Genomic DNA, 24,409 nt, shown 5'->3' on the forward strand with positions numbered 1-24,409 from the left:
CAACACACTGCTCTATAAACAAAACACACTGCTCTATAATCACAACACAACACACTGCTCTATAAACACAACACACTGCTCTATAAACACAACACAACACACTGCTCTATAAACACAACACACTGCTCTATAAACACAACACAACACACTGCTCTATAAACACAACACACTGCTCTATAAACACAACACACTGCTCTATAAACACAACACAACACAACACACTGCTCTATAAACACAACACAACACACTGCTCTATAAACACAACACAACACAACACACTGCTCTATAAACACAACACAACACAACACACTGCTCTATAAACACAACACACTGCTCTATAAACACAACACAACACAACACACTGCTCTATAAACACAACACACTGCTCTATAAACAAAACACACTGCTCTATAAACACAACACAACACACTGCTCTATAAACACAACACACTGCTCTATAAACACAACACACTGCTCTATAAACACAACACAACACACCGCTCTATAAACACAACACACTGCTCTATAAACACAACACACTGCTCTATAAACACAACACAACACACTGCTCTATAAACACAACACACTGCTCTATAAACACAACACACTGCTCTTATAAACACAACACACTGCTCTATAAACACACCACAACACAACACACTGCTCTTATAAACACAACACACTGCTCTATAAACACACCACAACACAACACACTGCTCTTATAAACACAACACACTGCTCTTATAAACACAACACACTGCTCTATAAACACAACACACTGCTCTATAAACACAACACAACACACTGCTCTATAAACACAACACACTGCTCTATAAACACAACACAACACACTGCTCTTATAAACACAACACAACACACTGCTCTATAAACACAACACAACACAACACACTGCTCTATAAACACAACACAACACAACACACTGCTCTATAAACACAACACACTGCTCTATAAACACAACACACTGCTCTTATAAACACAACACACTGCTCTTATAAACACAAAACACTGCTCTATAAACACAACACAACACACTGCTCTATAAACACAACACACTGCTCTATAAACACAACACAACACACTGCTCTATAAACACAACACAACACACTGCTCTATAAACACAACACACTGCTCTTATAAACACAACACACTGCTCTATAAACACAACACAACACACTGCTCTATAAACACAACACAACACACTGCTCTATAAACACAACACACTGCTCTTATAAACACAACACACTGCTCTATAAACACAACACACTGCTCTTATAAACACAACACACTGCTCTATAAACACAACACAACACAACACACTGCTCTATAAACACAACACAACACACTGCTCTATAAACACAACACACTGCTCTTATAAACACAACACACTGCTCTTATAAACACAACACACTGCTCTATAAACACAACACAACACACTGCTCTATAAACACAACACACTGCTCTATAAACACAACACAACACACTGCTCTATAAACACAACACAACACACTGCTCTATAAACACAACACACTGCTCTTATAAACACAACACACTGCTCTTATAAACACAACACACTGCTCTATAAACACAACACAACACACTGCTCTATAAACACAACACACTGCTCTATAAACACAACACAACACACTGCTCTATAAAAACAACACAACACACTGCTCTTATAAACACAACACACTGCTCTATAAACACAACACAACACACTGCTCTATAAACACAACACACTGCTCTATAAACACAACACACTGCTCTATAAATACAACACAACACACTGCTCTATAAACACAACACACTGCTCTTATAAACACAACACACTGCTCTTATAAACACAACACACTGCTCTATAAACACAACACACTGCTCTATAAACACAACACAACACACTGCTCTATAAACACAACACAACACACTGCTCTTATAAACACAACACACTGCTCTATAAACACAACACACTGCTCTTATAAACACAACACAACACACTGCTCTTATAAACACAACACACTGCTCTATAAACACAACACACTGCTCTATAAACACAACACAACACACTGCTCTTATAAACACAACACACTGCTCTATAAACACAACACACTGCTCTATAAACACAACACACTGCTCTATAAACACAACACAACACACTGCTCTATAAACACAACACAACACACTGCTCTATAAACACAACACACTGCTCTTATAAACACAACACACTGCTCTATAAACACAACACACTGCTCTTATAAACACAACACACTGCTCTATAAACACAACACAACACACTGCTCTATAAACACAACACAACACACTGCTCTATAAACACAACACACTGCTCTATAAACACAACACACTGCTCTTATAAACACAACACACTGCTCTATAAACACAACACAACACACTGCTCTATAAACACAACACACTGCTCTATAAACACAACACAACACACTGCTCTATAAAAACAACACAACACACTGCTCTATAAACACAACACACTGCTCTATAAATACAACACAACACACTGCTCTATAAACACAACACACTGCTCTTATAAACACAACACACTGCTCTTATAAACACAACACACTGCTCTATAAACACAACACACTGCTCTATAAACACAACACACTGCTCTATAAACACAACACACTGCTCTTATAAACACAACACAACACACTGCTCTATAAACACAACACACTGCTCTATAAACACAACACAACACACTGCTCTTATAAACACAACACACTGCTCTATAAACATAACACAACACACTGCTCTATAAACACAACACACTGCTCTTATAAACACAACACACTGCTCTATAAACACAACACACTGCTCTATAAACATAACACAACACACTGCTCTATAAACACAACACACTGCTCTATAAACACAACACAACACACTGCTCTATAAACACAACACACTGCTCTATAAACACAACACAACACACTGCTCTATAAACACAACACACTGCTCTATAAACACAACACACTGCTCTATAAACACAACACACTGCTCTATAAACATAACACAACACACTGCTCTATAAACACAACACACTGCTCTATAAACACAACACAACACACTGCTCTATAAACACAACACAACACACTGCTCTTATAAACACAACACACTGCTCTATAAACATAACACAACACACTGCTCTATAAACACAACACACTGCTCTATAAACACAACACACTGCTCTATAAACACAACACACTGCTCTATAAACACAACACACTGCTCTATAAACATAACACAACACACTGCTCTATAAACACAACACACTGCTCTATAAACATAACACAACACACTGCTCTATAAACATAACACAACACACTGCTCTATAAACACAACACACTGCTCTATAAACATAACACAACACACTGCTCTATAAACACAACACACTGCTCTATAAACACAACACACTGCTCTATAAACACAACACACTGCTCTATAAACATAACACAACACACTGCTCTATAAACACAACACACTGCTCTATAAACACAACACACTGCTCTATAAACACAACACACTGCTCTATAAACACAACACACTGCTCTATAAACACAACACACTGCTCTATAAACATAACACAACACACTGCTCTATAAACACAACACACTGCTCTATAAACACAACACACTGCTCTATAAACACAACACAACACACTGCTCTATAAACACAACACACTGCTCTATAAACACAACACAACACACTGCTCTATAAACACAACACACTGCTCTTATAAACACAACACACTGCTCTATAAACACAACACACTGCTCTATAAACAAAACAGAACACACTGCTCTATAAACACAACACACTGCTCTATAAACACAACACACTGCTCTATAAACACAACACAACACACTGCTCTATAAACACAACACACTGCTCTTATAAACACAACACACTGTTCTATAAACACAACACACTGCTCTATAAACAAAACAGAACACACTGCTCTATAAACACAACACAACACACTGCTCTATAAACACAACACACTGCTCTATAAACACAACACAACACACTGCTCTATAAACACAACACAACACACTGCTCTATAAACACAACACACTGCTCTATAAACACAACACACTGCTCTATAAACACAACACAACACACTGCTCTATAAACACAACACAACACACTGCTCTATAAACACAACACAACACACTGCTCTATAAACACAACACAACACACTGCTCTATAAACACAACACACTGCTCTATAAACACAACACAACACACTGCTCTATAAACAAAACACACTGCTCTATAAACACAACACAACACACTGCTCTATAAACACAACACAACACACTGCTCTATAAACACAACACACTGCTCTATAAACAAAACACACTGCTCTATAAACACAACACAACACACTGCTCTATAAACAAAACACACTGCTCTATAAACACAACACAACACACTGCTCAATAAACACAACACAACACACTGCTCTATAAACACAACACAACACACTGCTCTATAAACACAACACACTGCTCTATAAACACAACACAACACACTGCTCTATAAACACAACACACTGCTCTATAAACACAACACAACACACTGCTCTATAAACACAACACACTGCTCTATAAACACAACACACTGCTCTATAAACACAACACAACACACTGCTCTATAATCACAACACACTGCTCTATAAACAAAACACACTGCTCTTATAAACACAACACACTGCTCTATAAACACAACACACTGCTCTATAAACACAACACACTGCTCTATAAACACAACACACTGCTCTATAAACACAACACACTGCTCTATAAACAAAACACACTGCTCTATAAACACAACACAACACACTGCTCTATAAACACAACACACTGCTCTATAAACACAACACACTGCTCTATAAACACAACACAACACACTGCTCTATAAACACAACACACTGCTCTATAAACACAACACACTGCTCTATAAACACAACACACTGCTCTATAAACACAACACACTGCTCTATAAACACAACACAACACACTGCTCTATAAACACAACACACTGCTCTATAAACACAACACAACACACTGTTCTATAAACACAACACACTGCTCTATAAACACAACACAACACACTGCTCTATAAACACAACACACTGCTCTATAAACACAACAAAACACACTGCTCTATAAACACAACACACTGCTCTATAAACACAACACAACACACTGCTCTATAAACACAACACACTGCTCTATAAACACAACACACTGCTCTATAAACACAACACAACACACTGCTCTATAATCACAACACACTGCTCTATAAACACAACACACTGCTCTATAAACACAACACACTGCTCTATAAACACAACACACTGCTCTATAAACACAACACAACACACTGCTCTATAAACACAACACACTGCTCTATAAACACAACACACTGCTCTATAAACACAACACACTGCTCTATAAACAAAACACACTGCTCTATAAACACAACACAACACACTGCTCTATAAACACAACACACTGCTCTATAAACAAAACACACTGCTCTATAAACACAACACAACACACTGCTCTATAAACACAACACACTGCTCTATAAACACAACACACTGCTCTATAAACACAACACAACACACTGCTCTATAAACACAACACACTGCTCTATAAACACAACACAACACACTGTTCTATAAACACAACACACTGCTCTATAAACACAACACAACACACTGCTCTATAAACACAACACACTGCTCTATAAACACAACACACTGCTCTATAAACACAACACAACACACTGCTCTATAAACACAACACACTGCTCTATAAACACAACACACTGCTCTATAAACACAACACACTGCTCTATAAACACAACACACTGCTCTATAAACACAACACACTGTTCTATAAACACAACACACTGCTCTATAAACACAACACAACACACTGCTCTATAAACACAACACACTGCTCTATAAACACAACACAACACACTGCTCTTAAAAAATAATAAATAATTATTTATTTATGTCAATGTCGCACTCAAGGCATCTTAAGTAGCATGTGCTAGAGCTGAGGAGATTTGACAACAACACAACAATGAAAGAAAGAAACATCACACTGGATCATACCACTACTGAGCAGAATGGGGTGATTAGTTAGACCAGTTACTTCAGTGGACCACTGCTGTTACAGCCATCACACAGCATCATCACAGGACCATCACAGGCCCATCACAGAACCATCACAGAACCATCACAGAACCATCACAGGACCATCACAGAACCATCACAGGACCATCACAGAACCATCACAGAACCATCACAGGACCATCACAGCACCATCACAGAACCATCACAGAACCATCACAGCACCATCACAGGACCATCACAGCATCATCACAGGACCATCACAGCACCATCACAGGACCATCACAGCACCATCACAGGACCATCACAGGACCATCACAGAACCATCACAGGACCATCACAGGACCATCACAGCACCATCACAGAACCATCACAGAACCATCACAGCACCATCACAGGACCATCACAGCATCATCACAGCACCATCACAGCATCATCACAGCACCATCACAGGACCATCACAGCATCATCACAGCACCATCACAGGACCATCACAGCACCATCAAAGCATCATCACAGGACCATCACAGCATCATCACAGCACCATCACAGCATCATCACAGCACCATCACAGGACCATCACAGCATCATCACAGCACCATCACAGGACCATCACAGCACCATCAAAGCATCATCACAGCATCATCACAGCACCATCACAGGACCATCACAGCATCATCACAGCATCATCACAGCACCATCACAGGACCATCACAGCATCATCACAGCATCATCACAGGACCATCACAGCATCATCACAGCACCATCACAGGACCATCACAGCATCATCACAGCACCATCACAGGACCATCACAGCATCATCACAGCATCATCACAGGACCATCACAGGACCATCACAGGACCACAGGACTATCACAGCACCATCACAGGACCACCATCACAGGACCATCACAGCATCATCACAGCACCATCACAGCATCATCACAGCACCATCACAGAACCATCACAGAACCATCACAGCACCATCACAGCACCATCACAGGACCATCACAGCATCATCACAGCACCATCACAGCATCATCACAGCACCATCACAGGACCATCACAGCATCATCACAGCATCATCACAGCACCATCACAGGACCATCACAGCACCATCACAGCATCATCACAGCATCATCACAGGACCATCACAGGACCATCACAGGACCACAGGACTATCACAGCACCATCACAGAACCATCACAGGACCACAGCACCATCACAAGACCACAGGACCATCACAGCATCATAACAGGACCATCACAGCATCATCACAGGACCATCACAGCACCATTACAGGACCACAGGACCATCACAGCATCATCACAGGACCATCACAGAACCATCACAGCATCATCACAGGACCATCGCAGGACCATCACAGGACCATCACATCACAGGACCATCACAGGACCATCACAGCACCATCACAGCACCACAGGATCATCACAGCATCATCACAGCACCATCACAGAACCATCACAGGACCATCGCAGGACCATCACAGGACCATCACATCACAGGACCATCACAGGACCATCACAGCACCACAGGATCATCACAGCATCATCACAGCACCATCACAGCATCATCACAGCACCATCACAGGACCATCACAGCACCATCACAGGACCATCACAGGACCATCACAGCACCATCACAGCACCACAGGATCATCACAGCATCATCACAGAACCATCACAGGACCATCACAGCTCCATCACAGCACCATCACAGGACCATCACAGCACCATCACAGGACCATCACAGCACCATCACAGGACCATCACAGGACCATCACAGCACCACAGGATCATCACAGCATCATCACAGCACCATCACAGGACCATCACAGCACCATCACAGGACCATCACAGCACCATCACAGGACCATCACAGCACCATCACAGGACCATCACAGGACTATCACATCACAGGACCATCACAGCACCATCACAGCTCCATCACAGGACTATCACATCACAGCACCATCACAGGACCATCACAGCACCATCACAGGACCATCACAGCTCCATCACAGGACTATCACATCACAGCACCATCACAGCTCCATCACAGGACCATCACAGCACCATCACAGGACCATCACAGGACTATCACATCACAGGACCATCACAGCACCATCACAGCTCCATCACAGGACTATCACATCACAGCACCATCACAGGACCATCACAGCACCATCACAGGACCATCACAGCTCCATCACAGGACTATCACATCACAGCACCATCACAGCTCCATCACAGCACCATCACAGGACTATCACATCGCAGGACCATCACAGCACCATCACAGCTCCATCACAGGACTATCACAGCACCATCACAGGACCATCACAGCACCATCACAGCACCATCACAGCTCCATCACAGGACTATCACATCACAGCACCATCACAGCACCATCACAGCACCATCACAGGACTATCACATCGCAGGACCATCACAGCACCATCACAGCTCCATCACAGCACCATCACAGGACCATCACAGCACCATCACAGCACCATCACAGCTCCATCACAGGACTATCACATCACAGCACCATCACAGCACCATCACAGCACCATCACAGGACTATCACATCGCAGGACCATCACAGCACCATCACAGCTCCATCACAGCACCATCACAGGACTATCACATCACAGGACCATCACAGCACCATCACAGCTCCATCACAGGACTATCACATCACAGGACCATCACAGCACCATCACAGGACTATCACATCACAGGACCATCACAGCACCATCACAGCTCCATCACAGCTCCATCACAGCACCATCACAGGACTATCACATCACAGGACTATCACATCACAGGACCATCACAGCACCATCACAGCTCCATCACAGCACCATCACAGGACCATCACAGGACCATCACAGGACTATCACATCACAGGACCATCACAGCACCATCACAGGACCATCACAGCACCATCACAGGACCATCACAGGACTATCACATCACAGGACCATCACAGCACCATCACAGCTCCATCACAGGACTATCACATCACAGCACCATCACAGGACCATCACAGCACCATCACAGGACCATCACAGCTCCATCACAGGACTATCACATCACAGCACCATCACAGCTCCATCACAGGACCATCACAGCACCATCACAGGACCATCACAGGACTATCACATCACAGGACCATCACAGCACCATCACAGCTCCATCACAGGACTATCACATCACAGCACCATCACAGGACCATCACAGCACCATCACAGGACCATCACAGCTCCATCACAGGACTATCACATCACAGCACCATCACAGCTCCATCACAGCACCATCACAGGACTATCACATCGCAGGACCATCACAGCACCATCACAGCTCCATCACAGCACCATCACAGAACTATCACATCACAGGACCATCACAGCACCATCACAGCTCCATCACAGGACTATCACAGCACCATCACAGGACCATCACAGCACCATCACAGCACCATCACAGCTCCATCACAGGACTATCACATCACAGCACCATCACAGCACCATCACAGCACCATCACAGGACTATCACATCGCAGGACCATCACAGCACCATCACAGCTCCATCACAGCACCATCACAGGACCATCACAGCACCATCACAGCACCATCACAGCTCCATCACAGGACTATCACATCACAGCACCATCACAGCACCATCACAGCACCATCACAGGACTATCACATCGCAGGACCATCACAGCACCATCACAGCTCCATCACAGCACCATCACAGGACTATCACATCACAGGACCATCACAGCACCATCACAGCTCCATCACAGGACTATCACATCACAGGACCATCACAGCACCATCACAGGACTATCACATCACAGGACCATCACAGCACCATCACAGCTCCATCACAGCTCCATCACAGCACCATCACAGGACTATCACATCACAGGACTATCACATCACAGGACCATCACAGCACCATCACAGCTCCATCACAGCACCATCACAGGACCATCACAGGACCATCACAGGACTATCACATCACAGGACCATCACAGCACCATCACAGGACCATCACAGGACAATCACATCACAGGACCATCGCAGGACCATCACAGGACCATCACAGGACCATCGCAGGACCATCACAGGACCATCACAGGACCATCGCAGGACCATCACAGCATCATCACAGAACCATCACAGCACCATCGCAGCACCATCACAGCACCATCACAGTATCATCACAGGACCATCACAGGACCATCACAGCATCATAACAGCACCATCACAGGGCCACAGCACCATCACAGCACCATCACAGGACCATCACAGCACCATCACATCACAGGACCATCACAGGACCATCACAGCACCATCACAGCACCACAGGACCATCACAGGACCATCACAGCACCACAGGATCATCACAGCATCATCACAGCTCCATCACAGCACCATCACAGGACCATCACAGCACCATCACAGGACCATCACAGCACCATCACAGCTCCATCACATGACTATCACAGCACCATCACAGGACTATCACATCACAGGACTATCACATCACAGGACCATCACAGCACCATCACAGCTCCATCACATCACAGGACCATCACAGCACCATCACAGGACCATCACAGGACTATCACACCAAGCTCCTGAGATGAGGATTTTAATGAGTCCAGTGACGTGGGAGAGATTTATGTCCAGACGGTGGACGATCCCGACTCACTAACACTTTAAACACGTCCCAGAAAGAAGCGTGAGAGCGGTGTTGGAGTCGCTGAACCCTGATATTTCATCATGTTCTCTCCCACAGAAGGAAGGAAAATGCCAAGTGTGCCATGAAAAATTCATTCATACGCACAGGCTTTTTATGTAAAAATATGGCTGACTGATTCTATTAACTCAAACCTGTAATTTATGCTCAGGCTGAAGGTTACTGTCGCTAAATTTAGCCGTAAAATCCAGTTAGCTTCAACAAAATCAACCAGTGAGTCTGAGACACGGCCGGTCCGGCCCGAGAGACGCACCGGTCAGACACCAACATGACTGCAATAGATATTTTTTAATAAGAAAATATCTATAGACATATTATAGATAGAACAACTGAAAAAAGACAAACAGGACATGCCTCCTTTACTGAAACAATTACACAAAGGCCACGCCTCCTTTAAGAAAACAAACACACATAGGACATGCCTCCTTTACTGAACTGAAAAGAAGACCACGCCTCCTTTAAGAAAACAAAGGCACATAGGACACGCCTCCTTTACTGAGATGAAAGACACATAGGACACGCCTCCTTTACTGAAACAGACACATAGGACACACCTCCTTTACTGACACAGACACAAAGGAAACAAACATAATGGCCATGCCTCCTTTAATAATACAGACAAAGGCCACACCTCCTTTAATGAAACAGGAACAAAGGCCACGCCTCCTGAGACTAAAAACAAAGCCACACGTCCTTCATTCAGACTAAAAGACAGAAGCCACGCCCCTTCTCTAGGACAAACTAAACAAGCTGGTCATTATAACCGTATTTACTCGTCCTGTTCAGGTTTATTTGAATAATGTTTCTAAAAGAGGTATATTTACCTTCTGTTTTTTACAGTTCCACACTCTCACAGCTCTTCAGGAGTGCAGAAGAACTCTTCCTCACAGGATCACAGAATAAACATCTATATGTGGCGATGATGCCTGGCTAAAGTTTAGCACGCTAGCAAATACGCTAAATTGCTTACTAAGTATCAGGCAGCAGAAATTAACATTAATGTTAAAAGAATAAGGATTTTAGCCTCAACACGACCGCAGCGTGAGGGAAGTCGGATCCATCAGAACCTCAGAACCCTTCCATGAGCCGGTGTTCGTACGGGGAACGGGATTTTTCACTTTTCTTCTTCTTAGCGATTTCACATCACTGAAATCCTTTAAGCTCTCGTCTCTTACAAAACTCACTAATTAGCTACAAAAAGCTCGGGCCTACAACCAAGCTCAGAATTAAGGCTGTCACAGGGACTATTAAAAAACAAAGACACGAAGCGTAAAATAAAAAGTAATCAGCAACAACTACTTTTGGCAGACGTCCAGCACCGGTCTCAGCTGGACCTGATCCTCGACGTTTTACAGCCTTTTAACTCAGGCAGCACCGCGACTTACGGGCCAAAATTTTCTGCAATAAAACGTCTAAATAGAGACACCATGCCCTTTCCCACTGACTAAAAAAGGGTTATGGATAAGGACAGGGCAATTATGTGAGCGTTTAGCAAGTTTGGAAGTTTAGCTAGATTTCTGATAAAAAGCTATTAACATAACGCTTTTACAACGTTTAAGTAACATTTCTGTAACGTTTGAAGAACTTTCTTCTTGTGACCAGCAAAACGTAAAAACATTACTGAGACACGTTCTGAACAATGATCTTCCTTCTGAATATTCTTTTTTGAATATTCATTTTTGCTTTGTTGAAAGCCTTTTAGCTTTTCGTTAGCTGGAAACAAATATTACTGAAACGTTACGTCAACGTTGTCAAAATGTTTTGTGGCCAAAAACTTTAAAGCTACACAAAGTCATTTATATTAGAATGCTTTTGAAAGGAAATTAGTCTAGCTGAACATTACACAAGGTTTTCACATCATTTACGATAACGTTTCAGTGACGTTAGTTTTGTAACTGAAAAATGAGCGATGTTCCTGAACTTTATGAAACACTTTCACGTGACGAGCTTTAACATTATTACTGTAACTAATAACAGTTTTAAATTGGACAGAAGTTTTTGTTTTTTTTTACATCTGTAAGAACTTTAAGTCCAATCTGCTGAGTGTTTTAATGGAACGTTTCAACAACGCTTGTTTTCAGCTAACTGAAATCATTGCAGATGAGACGGTGAAGTGAACACGTGTTCAGAGATGTGCTTGGTGATAAGAAAAATTAAGACATTTATGCATGGAGGTCAAAAAAGGGCATTTTTTACACCCTTTGCAGCTATAACAGCTTCAACTCTTCTGGGAAGGCTTTCCACAAGGTTTAGGAGTGTGTTTATGGGAATTTTTGACCATTCCTCTAGAAGCGTTATTTGTGAGGTCAGGCACTGATGCTGGACGAGAAGGTCCGGCTCACAGTCTCCACTCTAATTCATCCCAAAGGTGTTCTATGGGGTTGAGGTCAGGACTCTGTGCAGAACAGTCAAGTTCCTCCACACCAAACTCACTCATCCATGTCTTTATGGACCTTGCTTTGGTCACTGGTGTACAGTCATGTTGGAACAGGAAGGGGTCATCCCCAAACTGTTCCCACAAAGAGCATGAAATTGTCCAAAATGTCTTGGTATGCTGAAGCATTAAGAGTTCCTTTCACTGGAACTAAGGGGTCAAGAAAAATCTGAATTCAATGATTTGGAGGGGTGTTCCAAAACTTTTGGCAATATCATGCATTATGAGTATCAAGGTCAACAGCAAAGAATTAAATCATTAAAGACGACAAAAAATCAACAGGAAAAAAAAAAGTGTAGTGATCGTCGTGGCTCCGTTAGCACCGTCCTGTTGTTGGTTTTTATGTGTGTTTTAGATGAAGTTTGACGGTGTTATTATTAGAGTTTGGGGTCTAATTAAAACCCAAACACGATGTTTTTTGAGCTAAAACAGTTTGTCGGTTTTGATTAACCGACTCAAATCAGATTAAAGAGATTTTGATTTTGCATAAATTTCCCAACGGGAAAACAAACTTAAAGTGTAATTAATTAGCGAGCAAACAGCAAACAAAAGTCCAGGGGAGGAAGAAAAACTGCGTTATACACACACACACACACACAACACACAGACACACACTCTGGGTTTGGCTTCAGGTTATTTTTACTGGCTCATAAAAAGAGTGTGAAATGATAATCTTGTGGGAACGTGAGATTCGCACATAATTGCACGGCGGCCAAAACGAGACGGAGGAAGAGGAGGAGGAGGAGGAGGAGGACCGCTTGGTTTTGCTGAACGCGCTGTTGAGAACGATGTAAAAGCTTCCTGGGAGACACGTCCTCGCCTGACCCTCTTCACTTTCGGATGTTTGCTAATACCGTTTCTGAGGAAACACTTTCTCATTTATTTATTTATTTATTTATTTATTTATTTGGGGGGGGGAGGGTTCCTTTTAAGCAGACATTAAAATTCCTCCAGGATTCACTCTAGAAATCAAACACTGATTTTTTTTGCCTTAAAAACAAACAAATAAATAAATAATTTTTTAAAAAATTCTATAATTTTATCTCAGTGGGACATTTTTCACTATTTTATTAAATGTCTGCAAGAAGGAATTTATTTAATATATTTTTTTAAATTTTAACATTTTAAATTCACTTTTATTTAAATAATTTTAAATATTAACATGAAATCATGCAATTATTAATTTAAAAATAAAATATAATAATTAAATTATAACATTATTATACAATTTAATGAATAAAAAAGAAATAATAATAAAAATAAATAAATAAATAAATACATAAATATATAAATAAATAAATAAATAAATACAATCATGGTATAATTATATTTGTATTGATTGACTGAATCCCAAACTAACAACTCCATTTAGATTTTGATTTATTTTAAACAAATTAATATCACATCCCTACTGTCACACAGAGCGTCTAACTGTCCATCACATCACTGCTGTTTCCTCTAAAAGGAAAGCCAGACTGTTGGGGTAATTGTGGTGGGCAGGTTGTGGAAATGCCCCTGCGGCGGGGCAGATTTTACAGCACCAGAGTTTCTCATCATTATGCGTGCCGCTTCCTCCAGCTCCCATGGCACTGGTTCAGTCCTGCACTAAGGGCCGCTGCCTGGTATGTGTCTAACTGTGAGCCAGAAACACTTAAAGAAAAAAGCTGTGAGAGCTCAAAGTCATTACCAGATGCTTAAGAGCAAAAGAGGCGCATCTGTGAGAAGAGTGTCAGATTCAGGGGGAAAAATCCAGGGTCTCCTCTCCTGGGCCAAAATAAACGATACGTCTCTAAACATCCAACAATCTATGGATTAAAGATCAGGTTAAAGCTGCAGACGATTCAGTAGAATGAATCTGATTCACTGATTCATACTGAGACTGACAGATACACAAGCCACACCTCCTTTATCTCATTCACTGGTATTGACAGGCACACAGGCCACACCTCCTTCATTTCATTCACAAGGACTGACATATACACAGGTCGCACCTCCTTTATCTTTTTCATTGCTATTTACAGGTACACAGGCCACACCTCCTTTATCTTCTTCACTGATACTGACAGATACACACACGCCTCCTTTATCTTCTTCACTGATACTGACAGATACACACACGCCTCCTTTATCTACTTCACTGATACTGACAGATACACAGGACACACCTCCTTTATCTTCTTAACTGATACTGACAGGTTTTTCTTCACTAGGCACTGAAAGGTACACAAGCCACGCCTCCTGTTTCTTCTTCACAACAGACTGACAGATACATAAGCCATGCCTCCTTTTTCTTCTTCACTAGGCACTGAAAGGTACACAAGCCACACCTTCTTTATCTCATTCACTAGGACTGACTGGTACACAGGCCACACCTCCTTTATCCCTTTCATTAGGACTGACAGGCACACAGGCCACGCCTCCTTTATATCTTTTACTAGTACTGAAAGGTACACAAGCAATGCCTCCTTTTTCTTCTTCACGGACTGACAGGTACACAAGCCACGCCTCTTTTATCTCTTTCACTAGGACTGACAGGGACACAGGCTACGCCTCTTTTATCTCCCCACTGATACTGACAGGCACACAAGCCACGCCTCTTTTATCCCCCTCACTGATATCCACAGATACATAAGCCACGCCTCTTTTATCTCATTCACTGAGGTACATAAGCCACACCTTAGCCACGCCCACAACCTGATCAGTTATAATGGTTTTGAGAATTCAGACTTTCTTATTTTTTTGAATAAACAGTAAAGAAGGAAATGGAGGCTTCATCTGAAACGGTGTCTCCTCAGGCAGCCTTCTCTCGATCCCGGCTCATGAAAAGTGACAGTGCTTATATATTATTTACGATAATAGTATGGTGGTGTATCATCTTACAGTTTAGCAGCACATTCCTACCATAAAGCTGCTTCAGTCATTAATGCATTAAAGATGTCTGATACGCATCCGAGTCCATTCCTATTTACTCCTTAATAGCAGAATATGACTCGAAGCTTAATGGAGTGTATTTCTGTGATTACTAAAAGAAAAAAAAACCCGTCTCCATCCAGAGAGCTGCTCAGTAATTGTTAAATATTTGTTGCTTAATGCACTGTGAGGATGATGAGAAAGTGTTTGAAGGCCTGCTGAGGCTTTCACTTTGCTCCTCGTTCGTCTCCCTGAGTGACGGCTCACGAGCGCCGCAGCATGCTAATACGACGCGAGGCGACTTGATCTGATTGGATTATTGAAGATCAGCGCAGAGTGAGACGAATAGCAACACACACTGATTCTTCGGGTTTAGCGTGTGTGTGTGTGTGTATGTGTGTGTGTGAGATGAAACAAAGAGTCACCTTCATACAAAAGTCTTGAGTTATGAGTTATTGATTATTCAACAGGTGCCTCAATTAGTCGCTATCATTCCTGACCTCTTCCTCGTCTCGATCATTTGTGACTGCGGCAATTTAGCTAGCAAGTATGACTCTTTTCAGACTTTCCGGCTCATTTGTTTTTCCTGACCAATCAGGAGACATGTTAGAAAACAACAAACAAACAAACATGGAGCAAGTAAACAAGTAACCTGAGGCTTGCTACTCAGTGAATATCGGAGGATAATAAATCTAACCTGGAGAGCATGCTAGGCTAGGATAGCTAGGATAATAATAATGTTATGGTTACAGTGAGGTGTTTGTTTTTTTTAAATCATAACAAAAAGAAAACATGGAAGCTACATAACTAAGTTTTAGTGAGTGACACATTGGAGTAATTGAATATTCCTGTAATATCTGAACACGGCCAATCGAATAGCGACTGTTCCGGCTTCACCCACCACTTGTTGATGTTTCAAAAATAATTCTGTGTCAGATTGCAGCAATGCCTTCTGGGTAACTCCACATCGATGTAGACTCGATCTTTCATCTTAAGGTAATCAAATGAAGTTCACTTGAGCTGATAAAGTAATGGAACGAGCCCTAGGGGTTTTAAGCGAGGGGAAGCGGAGAGGGCAGGTTATTGGATCGCAGCCGCTGTGGTGGAGTGCTAATACGTTTAGCTGGATTTGATACAAATGAAGTTGTGGGACTGCTGTCTTCTGTTTTGTTTTGTGTGTGTGTGTGTGTGTGAGAATCAAACTTAAATTTATACCTTAGAATTTAACTTTTTAGCTCATAACTTCAATTTATACCCCAAAACATCAATTCATACCTCATAAACATCATTTTATACTTCAGAACTTCAATTTATGCTTCAGAACTTAACTTTTTACCTCAGAATTTAGTAACCCCATCCATAGAAAGATCTAGCATGTGGAGGAAAATCTCTGGGGTCTGGGGGGGTTCCAACGAGCAGCTAGTATTTTATTTCACATCTTCACCTGGACTCAGCTAGCTAATCATAACACACACACACTTTTAAAGCTACAAAGTTTAAAAACACACAATTTCCAAAGTGTAAACATGCCATGTACTAAGCTAACAACGCGCTCCAATTTCTCTGTGAGTTTTATGCGTAATACATACCCTAAACCCATAAAAATAACACCATAAAAGTGTCAAAAATGTAATAACAGCTATGAAGAAGTCTCGTTAAAATGCGTTTGAAAATAAAATAAACCTTATCTCGATATCTAGCGCTGTAGACCACAGCCTGTGTTCCAGATACACCACACGTTCAAATCAAAATCAAGCGTACGGTTGCCGTCCTGAACCTTTTTTTTCCCTTCCCCTCATCCATCTTTTCTCTGAAAGCAATTACAGCCAGGCTTCTGCAATTCCCCGCTCGTCGCAATCCATCTGAACGGAGGAGAAAGGGAAAAAGTAAAAACCGGAGCGATCTCCAGAACAGGACCGCTGATGCTGCGTCAGAGACGTTTCTTAGCTAACGTCTGTTTCCAGTTTGCGATAAACAGCAGTGACGCCTCATAAAGTGCTGGTGTAAATGGTTTATAATACCAGCGGTGGGGCTGCCAGCGATAAACCTGCTTCCAATCAGCAGTCAAATTACAACTGCATTAGCGAGCGCATGCTTCACTACGTTACAGCATGAAGCAGCAGAACCGTAAATCAATGGCATTCCACACCAACGCGCTGTTTGGGATGGATTTGGAAAACACCACGTGTGTTAAAGCAGTAAATCTGTCACTTAGGCTTCGTCTTGTTGCGTCTTCTTTTCTTTTTTTTAACAGAAATCAAGCAAGCTAAGTAAAGAAACAGGTGGGTAAACAAGCGTGTAAACATAAAGGTGGACTAAATAAGTAAATAAAGCAGGAAGAAAGACGTGTGATGAGGCAAGCAGTCGAGAAAGTCAGTAAATACGTCAACTATTGAAGGAAACATCAGACAAGCAAGTGAGCATTTAACACTTTTCACCAGAGCTTAACGGCTCAGATTAAAGCAGACACTCGGGGCTTTAAGACCTCGCCACGGTTTCTTTACCTGAAATACTAGGAGTAAATATCATAATTTTATTTATTAGTAAACAGATTTTTACAATCAGAAATGCTTCATTTGTCTGTTTCATCTCTATACCACTGATATTGAGGACAGGTATAATACTCCATACACACAAACACAAACACACACACACACACACACAGTTACGATACTCTACATACAGAAACCCAACAGTATCCTGAATAATCTTGCAACAATAGAAGAATTTGTTTGTTTATACTGACTGAGAATGTCCATTCCAACGGCCGAACAGAAGACCAGTGAACTGCTGGAAAGAGTAAACTAAGAACTAGGCAGGTCAGCGAGTAAGTAATTAAACTAAAAAGCAGGTAAATAAGTACACAGGTAAATAATAAACAGGCATTTAACTAGCAAAAGAACATGTCTAGCTGTCTGTCTGTATGTCTATTTATTTATCTGTTTATCAGTCCTTCTGTAAGAAAAGCCAGTGGGTATACTCCGGCTATCCATCTGTCTGTCTGTATATCCTTCCATCTGTCAGTCTGTCTGTATATCCGTTTATCTGTCTATCCCTTTTTTCTATTTATTTGTTCATCCATACATCCAACTGGCTCTCTGTCTATATATATATATATATATATATATATATATACACACACACACATATCTCCTTCCATCTGTATATCCATCTATTAGTTTGTCTGTCAATCTATCCATCTATATATCTCTCTATCCATCTGGTCAACCAGATATATATCTGTCTGTCTCTCTGGCTGTATATCTGTCCATCTGTCTACCTGTTTGCTTCCATTTCTGAAGAGCAAAACCATAACAAATCTTTTTAGCCTTTCAACGGTAAAAGGGAAAAGCAGGCAGCGAGAGTGATTTCTGAGAATGTGTGTGTGTGTGGTGTGTGTGTGTGTTTGTGTGTGGGGCCTGAAACCGCACCATGCCACCATGTCTGCACTCAGAACCGGGTTCCAGGGTAAAAATACGAACCCCCACACACCATCCAGACGTTCAGAGCGTTTCAAGCTCACAGATACGACGTATAAACGTCTACCAACACTGCAGACCAGCGCAGTGCCGAGGGAAACGCTCTCATTAGAGCCCGCGGCCGCAAACACGCCAAATTCAGCACATATGGGCGGCAGAACAGAGCAGCAGCAGGGGGACATGTGTGTCTGTCTGTCTGTGTGTGTGTGTGTGTGTGTGTGTGTGTGTTCAGCAGCTTTGCACAGGGTAGCATTAGAGGGCTGGGGCACTGCAAAAGTGCCAATTAGTTCTTACTGCCAGGGAGGAGAGAGGCTGCGAAAGATAACACTCACACACACACATACACACACACACATTTTAAATATACACGTAATAAAAGGGACTACTAGAAGAGTGCACACACACACACACACACACATACACCCACACATTTTAAATATACATGTAATAAAAGGGACGACGAGAAACACACATACACACACACACACACACACACACACTGTTATCACAACTTCATATCGTAATAATTACATCTTTTTTCACGGTGCGTAACATTATCATCATTTTCAACATCATTTTCATCATCAATGTGTACATTATTAGCATTTTAGCTATAATTAATGCCTAGCGCTAGTTACTTCAGGTAACTATTATTTTTTCCCTCAGTTTCTCAGTTAGCTAGCATCACAGGCGGCCATGTCAGCTTTCTAATGGAAATAAAAGTCTAAGGAAAATGAGAGAAACAAATCTTGCTGTGTATTTACCTCAGACAAAGTCAGCTAATGGTTCTGAGTTAAGAATTTAGTTTTTTAGCATTTCAGGTAGCCGCTTTAGCTTTCTGTTCAAAATAATATACGTTAAAAAAAACTCTAGCTGTGTATTTATCTCAGACATGAAGCAAGCTAGTGATCTTGGGCAAAGAAAATTGTTCAGCTACCATCTCAAGTTAGCATGTTAGCTTTCTATTAAAAATACAATCTAAAGAGAGAGAGAGAGAGAGAGAGAGAGAGAGAGAGAGAAAGAGAGAGAGAGAGATTTGTTGTGTATTGACCTCAAACACTAAATTTGCTTGTGATTCCGTGTAAAGGAATTTGTTCCACAATCGTTAGCTACCACCTCAGGAAGACATGTTGTCTTTATAATTGAAATTAAGCCTAAGAAATAGACAGTGACAGAAATGTACCTCTGTATATTTACCTCAGAGACCAAGCTAGCTAATGATTTTGGGGTTTCTTAGCATCTTAGGTAGTCATGTTAGCTTTCTTTTTGAGACAACTGAGAGTTTTTGAGATATTAAGTCGTAGTCCAGTTGTGTTTTTACCTCAGGCACAAACCTAAGTAGTGATTTTGACCATAGAAATTTGTCAACTAGCATAAAAGCCAACAATTGTCAGCTAGCATCTCAACATATCGGCATTCTAACTAAAATATAAAAGATGAGCACGAGAGAATCGTTCAAGTTTTAACTTTTACCTCAGCCATGAAGCTAGCTAATTATGAATTTTGGGTAATGTATTTTGTTTGATAGCATCTCAGGAAGCCACATTAATGTTCTATTCAACAGATCTGACAGAAATCTAGCTAGCATAACTAGGTTAGGTAATAAGTTAACTCGAAAATCGTTTTAGGGGCAAAAAAACCCACCATGATGCGAATTGACCAGTCCTAATTGTAGCCCACACACACACACACACACACACACAGAGTTCGTAAACTATGTGGAGGAAAAGGGAGGAGGGGAATAAATGACCGTAGCGAATAATACAATACTCCAGCACGACAAAAGTCTCATTGTTCGAGACGAGATGCTCGAAAAGCATGAGAGCTCCTCTCTGGGGATTAAGAAAGAAAGATGTGAGAGTGTGTGTGTGTGTGTGTGTGTGTGTGTGTGTGTGTGTGTGTGGTTCTCCCTGCATAGAAACGGTGAGTGTATTGACAGCCTGTCACGCCTTATCACAATACCTCTGTGAAGTCATTTGTGGAAAACTTGAAGCATTTCAAGTCACGCATTTCTGACTACATGCATGTGGGTTTCTGTGTGTGTGTGTTGGTGTGTGTGTGTGTTGGGGTGTGTGTGTGTTGGTGTGTGTGTGTGTTGGGGTGTGTGTGTGTTTGTGTGTGTGTGTGTTTCACCACGAATTCATTTCAGGAAACCCTGAAATTATCACGGTTCTCGATATCACCCTGAACAGCGCTCCATTTCTATAAATTCTGCTGGGACGGTGTTGTTTGTTTTAATCCCTTTAAGAACCCTTGGTCACGTCCGACTCAGGGTGTGTGTGATGGGTCCGTGGCAGACATGCTGTTGTTAAATTTAAGCCAGAATGCATTGCAGAGGTAGTGACGACATGATGTGACATGATGTACCAAGAATATCTTATGACATCACGGTTTATTGTATATCGATAATCGGCACGCGCCTGAACTTATTATATGCATGATGCACGGAACATATTAACTACATGCTGCATTTAATTTATTCTAAAAAAAAAAAAAACATGCACTTAATCTATGGGTAAATGTGACAGCACAGCTAGCTCTGTCTCTCTCTCTCTTTTCTCCCCATCCCTTTTTAGTGCAGTGAGACAGTGATAAGCAGCAAGCAGTTGCAATAGCAAAATCCAATGCATTTCACTGAAACACAGCCCCGATCCCAGATGCATTGACGAACTCCAGCAGAAATGAACGACAAAGCTTGGAATCTCGCGTGCTTCAAGGTTAAACGGCGATCCACCGATGCAGAATGGACGTCAGGGTTCAATTACAATTCAGCTCGGCGAGTCTCACCGTCTGAGCAACCGTGCACACGACAGTAATAATAAATCAAAACTTTGCAATGCATGAAGTTGATCTGAATGAAAACGACCCTCGCTCAGACCCCGCTGAAAATCTGTCAGCGTGCGCGCGCGAGCCGTTAGGAATGGTTAATAAGTTTCTCTAAACTCGCGAAGAATAAATGCACACTCGAAAAAAATAATAAATGCATCCTTTAATTCACACACCCAGCTCGCTAAAACAGTAAAGAAGAAAAAAGCAGCGCTATGGACTCACCGTGTCTCCGGTTTGGTCTTCTCCGTTCGCATTTCTCTCTCCGTGGCACCGTGAAACTCCGCGCTCGCGACGTTAAAAAAAGGCTGAAGAAAATCCACTTTTCCGATTCCCTCAAAACGAGAAGCAAAGCTCCTGCTGTTCCCGGCGTCCGTGTAATCCCGTATTCGGTGTTTTTTAGTCAGCACAAACGCGTGTATCGGGGCTTTTCCCAGAGTTTTTCCTCCTTCCACATACACTCACGCACACACACTCAAACACACATGCATGCATATACACACACGCGCGCGCGCGCGCGGTTACTTCTGCTCCCGTTTTTACCCGCAGCGAGCTTCAGTCACAGGCGCGCGCCTCTCTCTCTCTCTCTCTCTCTCAAATTCAATTCAAAAGGCTGCTTTCTTTTTGCTCTCTCTCTCTCTCTCTCTCTCTCTCTCTCTGTCTCTCTCTCTCTTTCTGCTCGCTCACGCGAGTGACTCCTGTTCGGAAATCTTCGGAGGGCGATCGGCTCTTTTCGACAGCGGGCTCGTTCACTTCGGGGACAGCCTGGGTAGTGGGCGGGGGCGGGGGGAGGAGGAGGGGTGGCGATGGAGATGTTGAGTCCGGTTAATTTTTCGGTTTAAACAAAAACAATCACATTTGATGACCACTTCAGCGTAAAAAAACGAAATTCTACGTCTAAAGTTTATACGCATTCCTTTAGTTTTATACGGAAAGACAGAATAATCGTGTAGTACACACACTATTACACACGTTCCTCTCAGATTTACCTCAGGACTGTTTTCAGTCTCCTCAGATTTTGTTCAGATTTCAGTACATATTTTAATCACTTTAGTCAGAAAGTCCATAAATGATTTGAAAAATAACATAAAATACATCATTCTTTATCGGAAAGTCTTTATATTCCTTGTGTTTGATTCCTCTTATACCACAGACCTTTCCACAAATACTACATAAATGTCTCTCATAAAAGTCCCCCATATCAACAATTATGCATATTTTTCTAACACACATTTAGCTAACATGGCTAAATAACACACTTAAACACTATTTTAATTCATTCAGTTCGATTCAGTTTTATTTGTATAGCACTTTTAACAATGGACATTGTCTCAAATCAGCTTTACAGAACATAAAACATACAGTACAATAGTCTAAGTTCAATGTTAGGTAATGGTGAGAGGAACCAGACTCAAAAGGGAACCTCATCCTCATTCGGGTGACACTGTAGAGTGATTATAAATGATTATAAACACCGTAGAGTATGATTATAAATGATTATAAACACCAGAGAGAGTGATTATAAATGATTATAAACACCGTAGAGTATGATTATAAATGATTATAAACACCAGAGAGAGTGATTATAAATGATTATAAACATGAACAATGTCCTTTCTCCAGTCCTGTACAGTCAGTTGGAGTTGTGTGATGGAGATACCGCATGTGTAGAATGTTATTGTGTGTATTAATTAAGAGGTTGTTGTCCTCAAGTCCACATGTGGTTGGCATCTTCTCTTCGAATGTCCAAAATGTTCATGAAG

The 24,409-nt window shown here is 41.8% G+C and overlaps 1 protein-coding gene across 1 annotated transcript in view; it reads right to left on the reverse strand.

The window, feature by feature from the left end:
• The window catches only part of ptprfb (protein tyrosine phosphatase receptor type Fb), a 172,440-nt gene extending 149,261 nt beyond the window's left edge, over positions 1-23,179 (reverse strand). The window contains exon 1 of the mRNA XM_058418582.1: positions 22,872-23,179. The gene's annotated coding sequence lies outside the window, so the exon portion shown is untranslated. The remainder of the gene's footprint in view (positions 1-22,871) is intronic.
• Positions 23,180-24,409: the final 1,230 nt, after the last annotated feature.

Source organism: Hemibagrus wyckioides, linkage group LG20, assembly GCF_019097595.1.
Source record: "Hemibagrus wyckioides isolate EC202008001 linkage group LG20, SWU_Hwy_1.0, whole genome shotgun sequence".
Classification (NCBI taxonomy): Eukaryota; Metazoa; Chordata; class Actinopteri; order Siluriformes; family Bagridae; genus Hemibagrus; species Hemibagrus wyckioides.